We start from the raw sequence: 13,785 nt of genomic DNA, 5'->3' as shown, positions 1-13,785 counted from the left end.
CATAGAGGCAAAGATTTTGACTTATGTTGACCATCGTCTAGAGAGATGTATGACTTATTCTTTTAACATATTCTCGTAGTACTCGTTGGTGTGAACGCATAGGTGAAAGCTGTTTGCGAGTCTGGATTATAACAGTATAGTTATGGACGTTTGAAAATGGTTATTTAAAGTTTAGTTATAAATTATTTAAATTCCCACCTTGTGGGAATAGTGGACCAATTAAATTAAAGGGACAAGGAACCAATTAGAGGAGAGGAGGAAAGCCTTCAGCCAATCAAAAAGAAAGAAGAAGAAAAACAAAAAGAAAAACAAAAAAAAAAAAAAAAGAAGAAAGCTCCCAGCTTTCCCGTGCATTTTTCCCCTTGCAATCACCCATTTTCCAAGGCCTATTCCGGCCAACTCCGATGGATTTTTTCGACGCCACCACCACCATCTTAAAGCTCACATTCCCCTCTACCAAACCCACCCAGGAACCACCTTGATTAGACACGGTATGTGGCGGTTTGAGGCCACGAAAGTTGGCGGTTTGAGGCCACCGTAGACGACGAATCGACGTTGGGAAGTTTTAGGCGCCCGTTGGCTTTGTGGGAAAAATTGACCATTTTCCATCCACTTTTGGACTTCATGGCAGGTATGAAAGTTGCTCCACTCAATGAGATCTTCATTTATGTGAAGTTTGAGAATTTTTGGAAATAGTTGGATTTTCCGGCGAGTCGGGGTGGCCGACTGCCACCCGCTGCGGCGCGTGCTACGGCGCATGGCCAATGGGCCACCAATGCTATTTTTAGGCTATGTCGAATTTCTTAAATTTAGTTTTGTTATTTGAATGACGTAGGTTGATCGTTGGAACCTAAATTCGTTACGATACGATCCAACCATGGTATCGTCACCAAACTTTGATACATTATAATGCGTAATATTTAAAGATCATAGGAATTTATAGATCAGGAATCCAACGTACGGATTTTCCTGAATTGGATTTGTAAGTTAGTAAAATAAATGTTAACCGCCACTTGGTTTTGGGCAATTGGTGGAGATCCGACCGTTGGATCGTAATGAAATTTTAATATGTTATTCTAGAAACATATTATGGATCATTGGGAGTTGCAGATTGGAAATCTGATATGCGGATCTTCCAGTTCGAGTTATACAGGGTTGTGACCCTACCGTCGATCTTTGATCGATTGTTGACTTGTGGTCAATGGGTCTCAAACTATTTTAGAATGCCCTTGAGGTTGTGTTTTATGTGAATTACATATTCTACTGATAAGAATTTTGAGATGTGATTCGATAATTGGTCACAGGCACTAATCATTCAGGATGCCTCGATGTGTGCGCTAGAGAATCATAGCGTAGACTCCAGGTGAGTGGACCTTTTCCTTTTATCGTACATATTATTGATAGTTCCATCGACACTTTTAAATTGATTAGGTATATTACCTTCATATAATTATTGTGAATGCTTGAAGTACTAATATGAACTACGAATGGCTTGATCCTTATTTAGGGTACGTAGGCAGTCTAACGAGACGTTAGATGCATCCATAATATATTTGAGACAAAAGCCTTATTTGGGAAACTAGTAATGCGAAGGAAATTGGTAAAGGCAAGTTTTAGTTTTGTGAATTAGTTAGTTAAATTAGTGTTAATTGGGTTGTCATGGATAATTATCCCTGAAAATAAGTAGTTCGGGAGTAGGGCGTTATTGGTTGTACGTTTCACACCGTATTGTATATAATTGAAAATGCTATGACATGGTTGAGTATTAGATTGCATCATGGTATATCCATATGTATATTACTTGCACATAATTATTGGGAATGCTTTCAAGTGCAAAGGTGAACGCAGGACACCCAGGTAAGTTCAGGTGAGTTTATGGTATTAATTGAATCAATGGAGTTATAGCATGACTACATTTATATGTTAGGCAACTCCGATACTGTCGTAATGGTTGCCATAAGTTGTACATGTTATATTGAGATACATTGAGAGCTCATAAACCTGCACCCCGATGTTAGTGCTCCTGCCCGTGGCCAGGGCACAGTCTTTCACGTGATGTTCACCTCTCGCACCTTACGCTCACCTTGGACTCAAGGTAGGTGCATAGGCTTGTCCTATAGACCACTATAGGTGGTTCCGACTCGTAGGTGACCCGTGATTATTCGCCCAGTATTTACGTGATCGTAGCACTTAAGCGTACTTATTTACACCCAGTCCTGTCGTATAGACCACTAGAGGTGGTTCCGACTCGTGTGTAGGGATGTTTGATGAGCTATAGATTAAGTCGTACAGGTCACTATAGGTGACTCCCGACTTGTATGCTAGTATTGATTGATGAGATATGGGTACCTGCACTCCGGTGTTAGTGCTCCCGCCCGTGGCCAGGGCACAGTCCTTCATGTGATGTTCACCTCCCGCACCTTACGCTCACCTTGGACTCAAGGTAGGTGCACATGCACATACCACTATAGGTGGTTCCGACTCGTAGGTGACCCGCGATTATTTGCCTAGCCTTCACGTGACCGTAGCACTTAAGCGCACTTATATACACCCAGTCCTGTCGTACAGACCACTAGAGGTGGTTTTGACTTGTGTGCAGGAATGCTTGATGAGATATGGATAAGTCGTACAGGTCACTAGAGATGACTCCCGACTTATATGCTTGCATTGATTGATGAGATATGAGTACAGTCGTATGGGTCACGTTTGGTGATTCCGACTGATGTATCATTTTATATTGATTAAGTTCATTTGGCCTACTTGTTAATGCATTGCAGAGTCTATGGACACGGCATACCCGTGGTTTTGGCCATTTTTTAGCATGGGTGGATATATAAATATATATATATATATATATGTGTGTGTGTGTGTGTGTGTGTGTGTGTGTGTGTGTGTGTGTGTGTGTGTGTGTGTGTGTGTGTGTGTAGTATTGTCCTATAGAAAACGATAAGGGAATTACAGTGAGGGGTTATTACTGTTAGAAAGGTAATAGTTTTGGGAAGCTTTTGTTTTACTGCTTACTCACACTTTCTGTTTTGTACCCCCTTTAGGTTTTAACTGCTGAGTTTGTATTGATAAGGCACATTTTGCATGCATTTATATCTTCCTTATTTGGCGTATTTGTGATGTTTTGGATTAAACTAGTTGCATTTTACATTATTTGGTGTTAGTGTGCAGCTAAGTGTGTAATAAGATCAATTGGAAGGCAAATGAAGCAAAAGCACGCCTTTGGTAGCTGAGCATTATTACAAACGTGGAAAGGATTCTTGGGAGTTAATTTGAAGTCCAAATGAGGAATCTAGGACTAATGTGGCTGCTGAAATTCAGGAGAAGATGTGTTAGGAAAGTGGTGCATTGGAGTCACATTGGGTGGTTCTAAACAAGGCAAAAACATTCGGACACCTTGCTTATTCCACATAACTTGTGCCGTGTATTCCCTTGCCTTGTCCAGCTCCCTTTTGCACCAAAAATATCCACTCCCATTAATTAAACCATTCAGCCACTTTTACATCAACATCACACACCATGCCGTGCATTTTCATCCCTTGTTCCAGCTTGGTACAACCAATTCCAGGTTGTCCACTCCTTTGTTGCAGACATTGCACATGCACCTTTGATTAAATAAACCACATACATGCATATTATGTTTGTGCCGTGCATCCACCATCCCAGAAATCCATCCATTCCATGCAGTTCCAGCTCACATTATGCCATTCCAACTCCCTCTTGCCCATGCCGTGCACTTTCATACCTTTTCCAGATTTGTACACCCAATTCCAGGTTGTCCATTTCAGCTTTGCAGCCAATACACATGCATGATCAATTAAAATAGCCATATGCATGCATATTTCCCTAGTGCCGTGCATCCACCACCCCAGAAACCCACTCATTCCAGCTCACTTATGCACTTCCATCTCACATGTGCAGTTCCAGCTCCATTCTTAATGATGGCAGTGACATTTCCCTTCTATAAAAACCGTGCAAACTCACTTCTCTGGGGTTCTTCGATCATTCCATGATTCACACATTCTAAGCCGCTCCATCTCTGTCCATTTGCTCTCCCATTTGCAGAGAACATCCAACCTTAAGCCGATCCATTTCCTGTACATCACACTTGGAGAACCAACACCGAAGGCCACTCTTAAAGGATTTCAACATCAGTTTTGCTTCAAGGGTTTCTTCTTATTAATTCTATGTTCACTCATGTTATTTATTATTATGTCAAACCTTTTGTAAACATGAAGTGTAACTAATCTTTCTCTAGGGATTCGATGTAGCCTTGCAAGATTGCCATGTAGTTAATTCAGAATTCTCAGTTAGTCTATTTATTTCTTGTTTCATTCTCCAGTTTAATTGTGACTTAGTGAGTTGATTTTAATGCTTGATCATCATTTGAGTTAACCACAGGTTGTTTAGCCAAGATTAAAGCACACATCATGCATAATCTTGGTGGATATGTGAATGAACGAAGGGAATGTTTTGCAAACATCCTGCCGAGTGTTCCCTTGGGTTTTATGAAAGTTTCTTGTGCACTACATAATCTTGATTAGGAACCAAAGTTGCACATCACAATTAGGTTCATGATTAGAGACATTTGATCAAATCCACACATCATATGGTTGATCATATCCAAGTGAAACAAACTCAAGAAATAGGTAGATGACTGAGTATAAACTGATTTAACAAACATGGACTTGGTTTAGCAATGGTGAAATCGAATCCCTAGCTTCATCTCCATTGATACTATTCCATTTTATTAGTTGTTGATTCATTTATTTGTGTTTACTTCATTTCCTTATGCTTTCAAGTTACAACAACAAATCTGCCTACATTGATTAGTTTTATTTCTCTAGTAACGAGTTCTTGCAAAACAAGTGATTATATAGGTCCAATTAGTCCCTGTGGATTCGACACCCTTACTTATGCCATTATACTAAACATGTTTTAGCACTAGGAAGGAAGACAACAACAAAAATGGCGCCGTTGCCGGGGACTGATTTCAGTCTCTTGTAATTGCTTGTTTGCTATTAAACTTTGTTCTGTTCATTTTAAGTAGATTTCTAATTTTTATTCAAACTTGTTTTATTTTGTTTCTTGTAGTATATGTCAAATAGACTTGCTGAGTTAGGCCAAAGAATTGAACGGTTAAAGGGCAACACTTTGGACAACTTTGTGCCATCAAGTTCCTCCATTATCCGTGAAGAAGAGGAAGAGAATTCACCTAGTTCAACAAGTAAAGGATCTGAGCACTTTAATTGGGAAAGAGAAGAAGATATGGCGGGCAACCAAGATGAGCTTCGAGCTTTGGAGGACTTTGCTCAACCAATCATACCAAATTCACCTTCATGCATCTTGCTGCCCACAGAAGCTAGAAACTATGATCTTAAATCTTCACATTTCCATATGTTTCCCTCTTTTTATGGCTTACCTACTGAAGACCCTTTAGCTCATATTAAAGAGTTTTACAATGTTGTGAGTGGTTTACCTTTGCAGGGAGTAAGTGAAGCAAATTTGAGGATGAGAGTGTTTCCTTACACCTTGAAAGATAGGGCCAAGAGTTGGTTGATGACTCTAACACCAGGTTCCCTCACCACATGGGATGCCGTGGCTAAGAAGTTTTTGGAGAAGTTCTTTTCCACTCAAAAGACAGCCACATTAAGGGGACAAATCTTCAACTTCAAACAAGATGATGGAGAACCTTTCAATGAGTGTTGGGAGCGCTTTAAAAGCCTTTTGCTGCAATGTCCACACCATGGGTTACCTTTTCACTTACAAATGCAAATTTTCTATGATGGACTAACCCAAACATGTCAATCAACTGTTGATAATGCAGCAGGTGGAGCTTTGAAGAAAAAGAATGCTCAAGAGTCATATAACATTTATGAGATGTTGGGGTCTAATGCTCAACACAAAGATTTAAAGGGTAAGAAAGTTGGAGTCTATGAAACAAGCTCTAATCATGATCTTTTGTTACAGGTAGCTAACCTAGAAAGGAAGCTTGAATCCGTGCTCAACATGGTGCCAAAAGCAAATGAAGTGTGTGCCATTTGCAACATACCAAGCCATCCTACTCATCAATGTCCATCTAGGGAGGCTTACCCCGAGTATGTTCAAGAGCAAGTGAACCTCATGAATTCTTACAATCAAAGGCCAAGGAATGATGTGTATTCCAATACATATAACTCAAGTTGGAGAGATCATCCCAACCTTTCATGGAAGAACAACAATCAATTCCAAAATTTCCAACCAAAACCTGCCACTACTCTTGAGGATACGGTTAAGTTGTTAGCCCAAAATACCTTGCAATTCCAACATACCACAAATAGCACTCTCCAACAACATTTGGCGGCCCTAACCAAAATGGAGACACAATTGGGGCAGATTGCAGATGCCTTGAACCAAAGAGAGGTTGGAAAGTTTCCAAGCCAACCCGTGATACTCCAAAGGAACCAAGAGCAAGCCAAAGCAATCACTACACTTAGAAGTGGTAAGGTTATTGATAATAGAGTTGGCAATGAAGTTACTAATGAATCTGATCATGTGAATGCAGGAGTTACTCAAGGAGAAAATGAGAAACCAAATGAGGAACCAAGCCATGCTACTTCCTCATTTGAAGCACCAAATCTTCACAAGGCCGAGAAACCATACACTCCACCAATACCATTCCCTGGAAGACTTGCCAAGAGCAAGCAGGATAAGTCATTTAAGGAAATTTTTGATATACTAAGTAAAGTGAATGTTAACTTGCCTTTGCTTGATGTCATTAGGAACATGCCGGCGTATGGGAAGTTCTTCAAGGAGTTAAACAGCTACAAAAGGAAGTATGGACCACATGAGAAGGTAGTGGTGTCTGAGAATGTGAGTGCCGTTTTGCAAAGAAAACTTCCACCAAAGCTCAAGGATCCTGGTAGTTTCTCTATCAACATCACCATAGGGGACAAGAAAGTAGAGAAGGCGATGCTTGATTTGGGTGCCAGCATCAACTTAATGCCTTATTCCGTGTACCTTCAACTAGGTTTGGGGGATTTGAAAGCCACCACCATCTCCTTACAACTTGCAGACAGATCCATGAAATATCCAAGAGGTATAGTAGAAGATATTCTAGTTCAAGTTGATACACTAATCTTGCCTGCAGATTTTGTAGTGTTAGACATGGAAGAAGCTCCTATACATGACCGAGAGTTGCCTATCTTGCTTGGAAGACCTTTCATGGCCACGGCCAAGACCATCATTGATGTGCAAAATGGACTCCTCACTATGACAGTGTTAGGAGAGACAGTTCAATTCAAAGTGTTTGAGTCTCTTTCTCATCCTTCTTCATCTCTTGATTGTTATGCCATTGATGTGCTTGATTCACTTGTTTTCTCTAAGTTCTTGCAGGCACAATCTAATGAACCATTACAAACTGTTTTGAGTCAATCTCAAGATGAGTTTGATGAAGAAGATGCACTCATGGAAGAAGTAGCTGCATTGGAAGCATTACATCGTATCCTTTGAATGTTTCACCTCTTTTAGAGCATTTAGAATCATCGATGTCACATCTAACTCCTTCCACTGTTAAGGCACCAAAACTTGAACTTAAACCACTTCCACCACATCTAAAATATGCATATCTAGCTGAATTTGAAACTCTTCCAGCTATCATAGCTTCTGACCTCACCCCAAATGAAGAAGATAAACTAATTAGGGTGTTAAAAGAGTTCAAATCGGCTTTTGGTTGGTCTATTGCAGATATCAAGGGAATAAGCCCTACCATGTGTATGCATAGGATTCTTTTAGAGGAAGGAGCCAAGTCAACCTGTGAACCACAAAGAAGGCTCAATCCACACATGAAAGAAGTTGTGAGGAATGAAGTGTTGAAGTTGTTAGATGTGGGGATCATATATCCCATTTCTGATAGCAAATGGGTTACAATCAAATTGCAATTGCTCCGGAGGATCAAGAGAAAACAACCTTTACTTGCCCTTTTGGCACATTTGCATATAGGAGAATGCCTTTTGGACTTTGCAATGCTCCAGCAACATGTCAGAGATGCATGTTGGCAATCTTTTCTGACATGGTAGAAAGATTCATTGAGGTATTTATGGATGACTTCTCAGTGTTTGGTTCCTCTTTTGACGAATGTCTTAACCATCTCTCTTTAGTACTCCAAAGATGTCAGGAAACAAATTTGGTTCTCAATTGGGAAAAGTGCCAATTTATGGTGAAACAAGGAATTGTGTTAGGACATGTAATCTCTAGCAAAGGAATGGAGGTGGATAAAGCCAAAATTGACGTCATCACCAATATGGTAGCTCCCACCACTGTGAAGGGAGTAAGAAGTTTTTTGGGACATGCGGGCTTTTATCGTCGTTTCATTAAGAACTTTTCAATGATCACTCGTCCATTATGCAATCTGTTAGCTAAAGATGTTGTATTTCATTTTGATAAGGCTTGTATGGATGCATTCAATACTTTGAAATATGAACTAACCTCGGCCCCTACTATTATGGCACCAGATTGGTCTTTACCTTTTGAATTAATGTGTGATGCCTCTGACTATGCTATTGGTGCAGTTTTAGGGCAAAGGGTGAACAAGCTTCCACATGTGATCTACTATGCAAGCCGGACTCTACATGATGCTCAACTTAACTATTCCACAACTGAAAATGAGTTGCTTGCTATTGTTTTTGCCTTAGAAAAGTTTCGGTCATATCTTGTGGGATCTAAAGTTATTGTGTTTTCTGATCATGCAGCCCTTAGGTATTTGATGACAAAAAAGGATGCTAAACCACACTTAATTAGATGGATACTCTTACTACAAGAGTTTGACTTGGAAATTCGAGATAAGAAGGGAAGTGATAATGTTGTGGCTGACCATTTGTCACGGCTTAATGAAAACCATGGAGTTGGACCACCTTTGCCTCTAAATGAATCATTTCCAGATGAACAACTCCTTGTTGTTCAAGAAAAAGAACATGGTATGCTGATTTTGTTAATTATCTTGTTTGTGGTGTAATGAGAAATGACCTTTCTTTTCAGGAAAGAAAGAAGTTCCTTGCCATGGTAAAGCACTACGTTTGGGACGAACCATATTTGTTTAAATATTGCCCTGACCAAATCATTAGGAGATATGTCCCAGAGAGTGAGCAACAAAGCATTCTAACATTCAGCCATACATTGGCATGTGGGGGACATTTTGGTGCCAAAAAGACATCTCTAAAGGTTTTACAATCTGGTTTCTTTTGGCCTACTTTGTTCAAGGATGCTTTTGATTTTTGTTCGAAGTGTGATAGGTGCCAGAAAATGGGGAACATTAGCTGAAGAAATGAGATGCCATTGAACAACATTTTGGTGGTGGAGCTCTTTGATGTTTGGGGAATCGATTTCATGGGACCATTTCCATCCTCTTTTGGCTACTTATACATATTAGTGGCAGTAGATTATGTATCCAAATGGGTTGAAGCCATTGCTACAAGAACTAATGATCATAAGGTTGTTTTGAATTTTCTTAAAGATGTGATTTTTTGTAGGTTTGGAACCCCAAGAGCTATTATTAGTGATGGTGGCAGCCATTTCTGCAACAAACCCTTTGAATCCTTGATGAAGAAGTACAACATCAACCACAAAGTGGCAACCCCGTACCATCCTCAAACCTCAGGACAAGTGGAGATTAGCAACAGGGAGATCAAGAACATTTTGATGAAGACTGTGAGCCCTACAAGGAAGGATTGGTCATTGAGGTTAAATGATGCACTCTGGGCATATAGAACAGCATATAAGACCCCTATTGGCATGAGTCCTTATCGCCTTGTGTTTGGGAAAGCTTGTCATTTGCCAATGGAGCTTGAACACCGTGCATATTGGGCCATCAAGAAGTTCAACTTTGATTACAAGGATGCTGGAATAGCAAGGAAGCTCCAACTTAATGAGTTGGAAGAGCTTAGAAATGAGGCATATGAGAATGCCAAAATCTACAAGGAACGGACTAAGCTCTATCATGACAAGGCCATCCTAAGGAAGGAGTTTCACCAAGGTATGAAAGTACTTTTGTATGACTCACGTTTGAGACTTTTTCCAGGTAAATTGAAGTCTAGGTGGGTGGGACCATTCAAAGTGCTACAAACATTTCCCCACGGAGCTGTGGAGATAGAGAACATGAAGAATGGCACCTCTTTTAAAGTCAATGGGCAGCGATTGAAACCATATTTGGAAAAAGTGGAGGAAGAACCAGTGTATCAAGTTGTAGATTTTCTTGAGTTTACAACACCATGAACAAGCTACCATGTCTTGCCTAGACATTAAATAAAGCGCTTGCTAGGAGGCAACCTAGTGTGGTTTGTGTTCTTTCTTTATGTTGTGTTTATATTGTTACCATGCCATATTCTTTGCCTACTTGCATTGCATACAATTTTAAAACATCGAGGACAATGTTTAGGTTAGGTTTGGGGGTATGGGATGGAAGGTTTGGTTTGTTTTTTTTTTTTTTTTTTTTTGTGTTTGGTTTAGTTAAGTGTGTTTTTGCTTACTAATATGAATGTATATGAAGGCTATGTTTGCAAACAAACTATTGGGTTGCTATGAGAAAGTTTTGAATCTTGTTGTTATTTATAAAGCTGTAACTCTTGAAGATATGATGATAGAGGTACCATACTCAAATTCTGGAAGAAGAATAGTGGAGACTACCCTAGTGAGTTATTTTGAGCCTAATTGCTTCTTTGAGAGGGTTTAAAGTTTTTCTACTCCTATCTTGTTCTTTCAATTTCACTCTAAATGATCTCATTACTTCTATTTTGTTTGGATACTAAGAATTACTCTCCGTTGCAGATACCATATGTTTAGTATCATTTATGAATGAACTCAATGAGATGATGTTAGGCTATGCATGTTTTAACTACTCAAAGGCTTAAATCCTATCCCTTTGTGTGCTCCATTCACCCTTGTTGCAGCCAAACACTTTAGCCTAATTCTTTCATCACCCACATCATACTCTACCCATTCTAGCCCATTACAAGCCAAACCTTATAGTTTGGGGAATACCAATGTGATGAAGACTAAAGGTAAATTGAGCTTAGAACAAGATTGTGGCGTGTACCAAGGGCACCTATGTTGAAGATGTTTGTAAAAAAATAAAAAAAAAAATAAAAAAAAAAAAAAAAAAAAAAAGAGAGAGTCAAAATGGATACAAGTTCCAAATCCCCTCATTATAATGCATAGGGCCTGGACGCCAAAAACAAAGAAAAAAAAAAGAAGACAAATGCAAGTGAAGAGCATGATCCTCAAGGACACTTTGGTATGCCCCAAGCTCTAGTATTTCATATCACTTCTTTCGTAACCTATACCTTAAGCCTTGCATTACAATCTTGAGAAAGACCTAGCTGATCATTGAGGATGTATTCATGGGTGATGGTAAGTATGTGTGTTATCTATATTCTTAGCATTTGATTCATTTCATGAGATCTACTCAGAAATTGTGCTTCCATTTCAGATTTCATATGTGAGAATTTTGATTCCCTTTACATAATTTCACTCATATATGGTTGTGGAGAGACTAAACCTTAGGATCTGAGTGAGAACTTGAGGAGAAGATGTGAGGAGTAGAGTTGAGTTGAATTCTATCTTAAGCATTTGGGTATGGTGACCTTGAAGTTGTAAGACACGGAGAAATATCTTTATACGTTACAATTGATACGATTCTTTGGAGTGGCAAACTTTTGAGTGTGAATGTATGACAAAATCTTCATTGGTTCTTATTAGTTTGTTTAAAGCATGTAGTAACCAAATTGTTTGCAGATTTTGTAGATGTTTGTGGGTGTCATCACTGTAAACCCTCAGGAGACACAACTCCTCCAATTAGGGACACCTAGGGGTTCAAAGGCTTGTTGCACATGCTTAGTGCAATCGTTTGGCCAGCGAAAGTGGTTTAGTTAGATGTTTGTGTTTTGTGTGTTTTAGTTTTAAGTTTGCTCGAGGACTAGCAAAAACCAGGTTTGGGGGTATTTGATAAGGCACATTTTGCATGCATTTATATCTTCCTTATTTGGCGTCTTTGTGATGTTTTGGATTAAACTAGTTGCATTTTACATTATTTGGTGTTAGTGTGCAGCTAAGTGTGTAATAAGATTAATTGGAAGGCAAATGAAGCAAAAGCACGCCTTTGGTAGCTGAGCATTATTACAAACGTGGAAAGGATTCTTGGGAGTTAATTTGAAGTCCAAATGAGGAATCTAGGACTAATGTGGCTGCTGAAATTCAGGAGAAGATGTGTTAGGAAAGTGGTGCATTGGAGTCACATTGGGTGGTTCTAAACAAGGCAAAAACATTCGGACACCTTGCTTATTCCACATAACTTGTGCCGTGTATTCCCTTGCCTTGTCCAGCTCCCTTTTGCACCAAAAATATCCACTCCCATTAATTAAACCATTCAACCACTTTTACATCAACATCACACACCATGCCGTGCATTTTCATCCCTTGTTCCAGCTTGGTACAACCAATTCCAGGTTGTCCACTCCTTTGTTGCAGACATTGCACATGCACTTTTGATTAAATAAACCACATACATGCATATTATCTTTGTGCCGTGCATCCAACATCCCAGAAATCCATCCATTCCATGCAGTTCCAGCTCACATTATGCCATTCCAACTCCCTCTTGCCCATGCCGTGCACTTTCATACCCTTTCCAGATTTGTACACCCAATTCCAGGTTGTCCATTTCAGCTTTGCAGCCAATACACATGCATGATCAATTAAAATAGCCATATACATGCATATTTCCCTAGTGCCGTGCATCCACCACCCCAGAAACCCACTCATTCCAGCTCACTTATGCACTTCCATCTCACATGTGCAGTTCCAGCTCCATTCTTAATGATGGCAGTGACATTTCCCTTCTATAAAAACCGTGCAAACTCACTTCTCTGGGGTTCTTCGATCATTCCATGATTCACACATTCTAAGCCGCTCCATCTCTGTTCATTTGCTCTCCCATTTGCAGAGAACATCCAACCTTAAGCCGATCCATTTCCTGTACATCACACTTGGAGAACCAACACCGAATGCCACTCTTAAAGGATTTCAACATCAGTTTTGCTTCAAGGGTTTCTTCTTATTAATTCTATGTTCACTCATGTTACTTATTATTATGTCAAACCTTTTGTAAACATGAAGTGTCATGTTATTTATTATTATGTCAAACCTTTTGTAAACATGAAGTGTAACTAATCTCTCTCTAAGGATTCGATGTAGCCTTGCAAGATTGCCATGTAGTTAATTCAGAATTCTCAGTTAGTCTATTTATTTCTTGTTTCATTCTCCAGTTTAATTGTGACTTAGTGAGTTGATTTTAATGCTTGATCATCATTTGAGTTAACCACAGGTTGTTTAGCCAAGATTAAAGCACACATCATGCATAATCTTGGTGGATATGTGAATGAACGAAGGGAATGTTTTGCAAACATCCTGCCGAGTGTTCCCTTGGGTTTTATGAAAGTTTCTTGTGCACTACATAATCTTGATTAGGAACCAAAGTTGCACATCACAATTAGGTTCATGATTAGAGACATTTGATCAAATCCACACATCATATGGTTGATCATATCCAAGTGAAACAAACTCAAGAAATAGGTAGATGACTGAGTATAAACTGATTTAACAAACATGGACTTGGTTTAGCAATGGTGAAATCGAATCCCTAGCTTCATCTCCATTGATACTATTCCATTTTATTAGTTGTTGATTCATTTATTTGTGTTTACTTCATTTCCTTATGCTTTCAAGTTACAACAACAAATCTGCCTACAT

The 13,785-nt window shown here is 39.3% G+C and overlaps 1 non-coding gene and 1 pseudogene across 1 annotated transcript; one reads left to right on the top strand and one right to left on the bottom strand.

Moving 5' to 3' along the window:
- The window catches only part of LOC137730957 (aspartic proteinase CDR1-like), a 63,548-nt pseudogene that overhangs the window by 17,118 nt on the left and 32,645 nt on the right, over nt 1-13,785 (top strand).
- On the bottom strand, nt 5,649-5,759 carry LOC137746359 (small nucleolar RNA R71). Its single transcript, XR_011069829.2, has one exon. It is a non-coding gene; the product is annotated as a small nucleolar RNA R71 (small nucleolar RNA).

The sequence above is a fragment of the Pyrus communis genome, chromosome 16, assembly GCF_041283825.1.
Source record: "Pyrus communis isolate YQ-2024b chromosome 16, ASM4128382v1, whole genome shotgun sequence".
In the NCBI taxonomy this organism is placed as follows: Eukaryota; Viridiplantae; Streptophyta; class Magnoliopsida; order Rosales; family Rosaceae; genus Pyrus; species Pyrus communis.
This window is presented reverse-complemented; position numbering and strand designations above follow the sequence as displayed.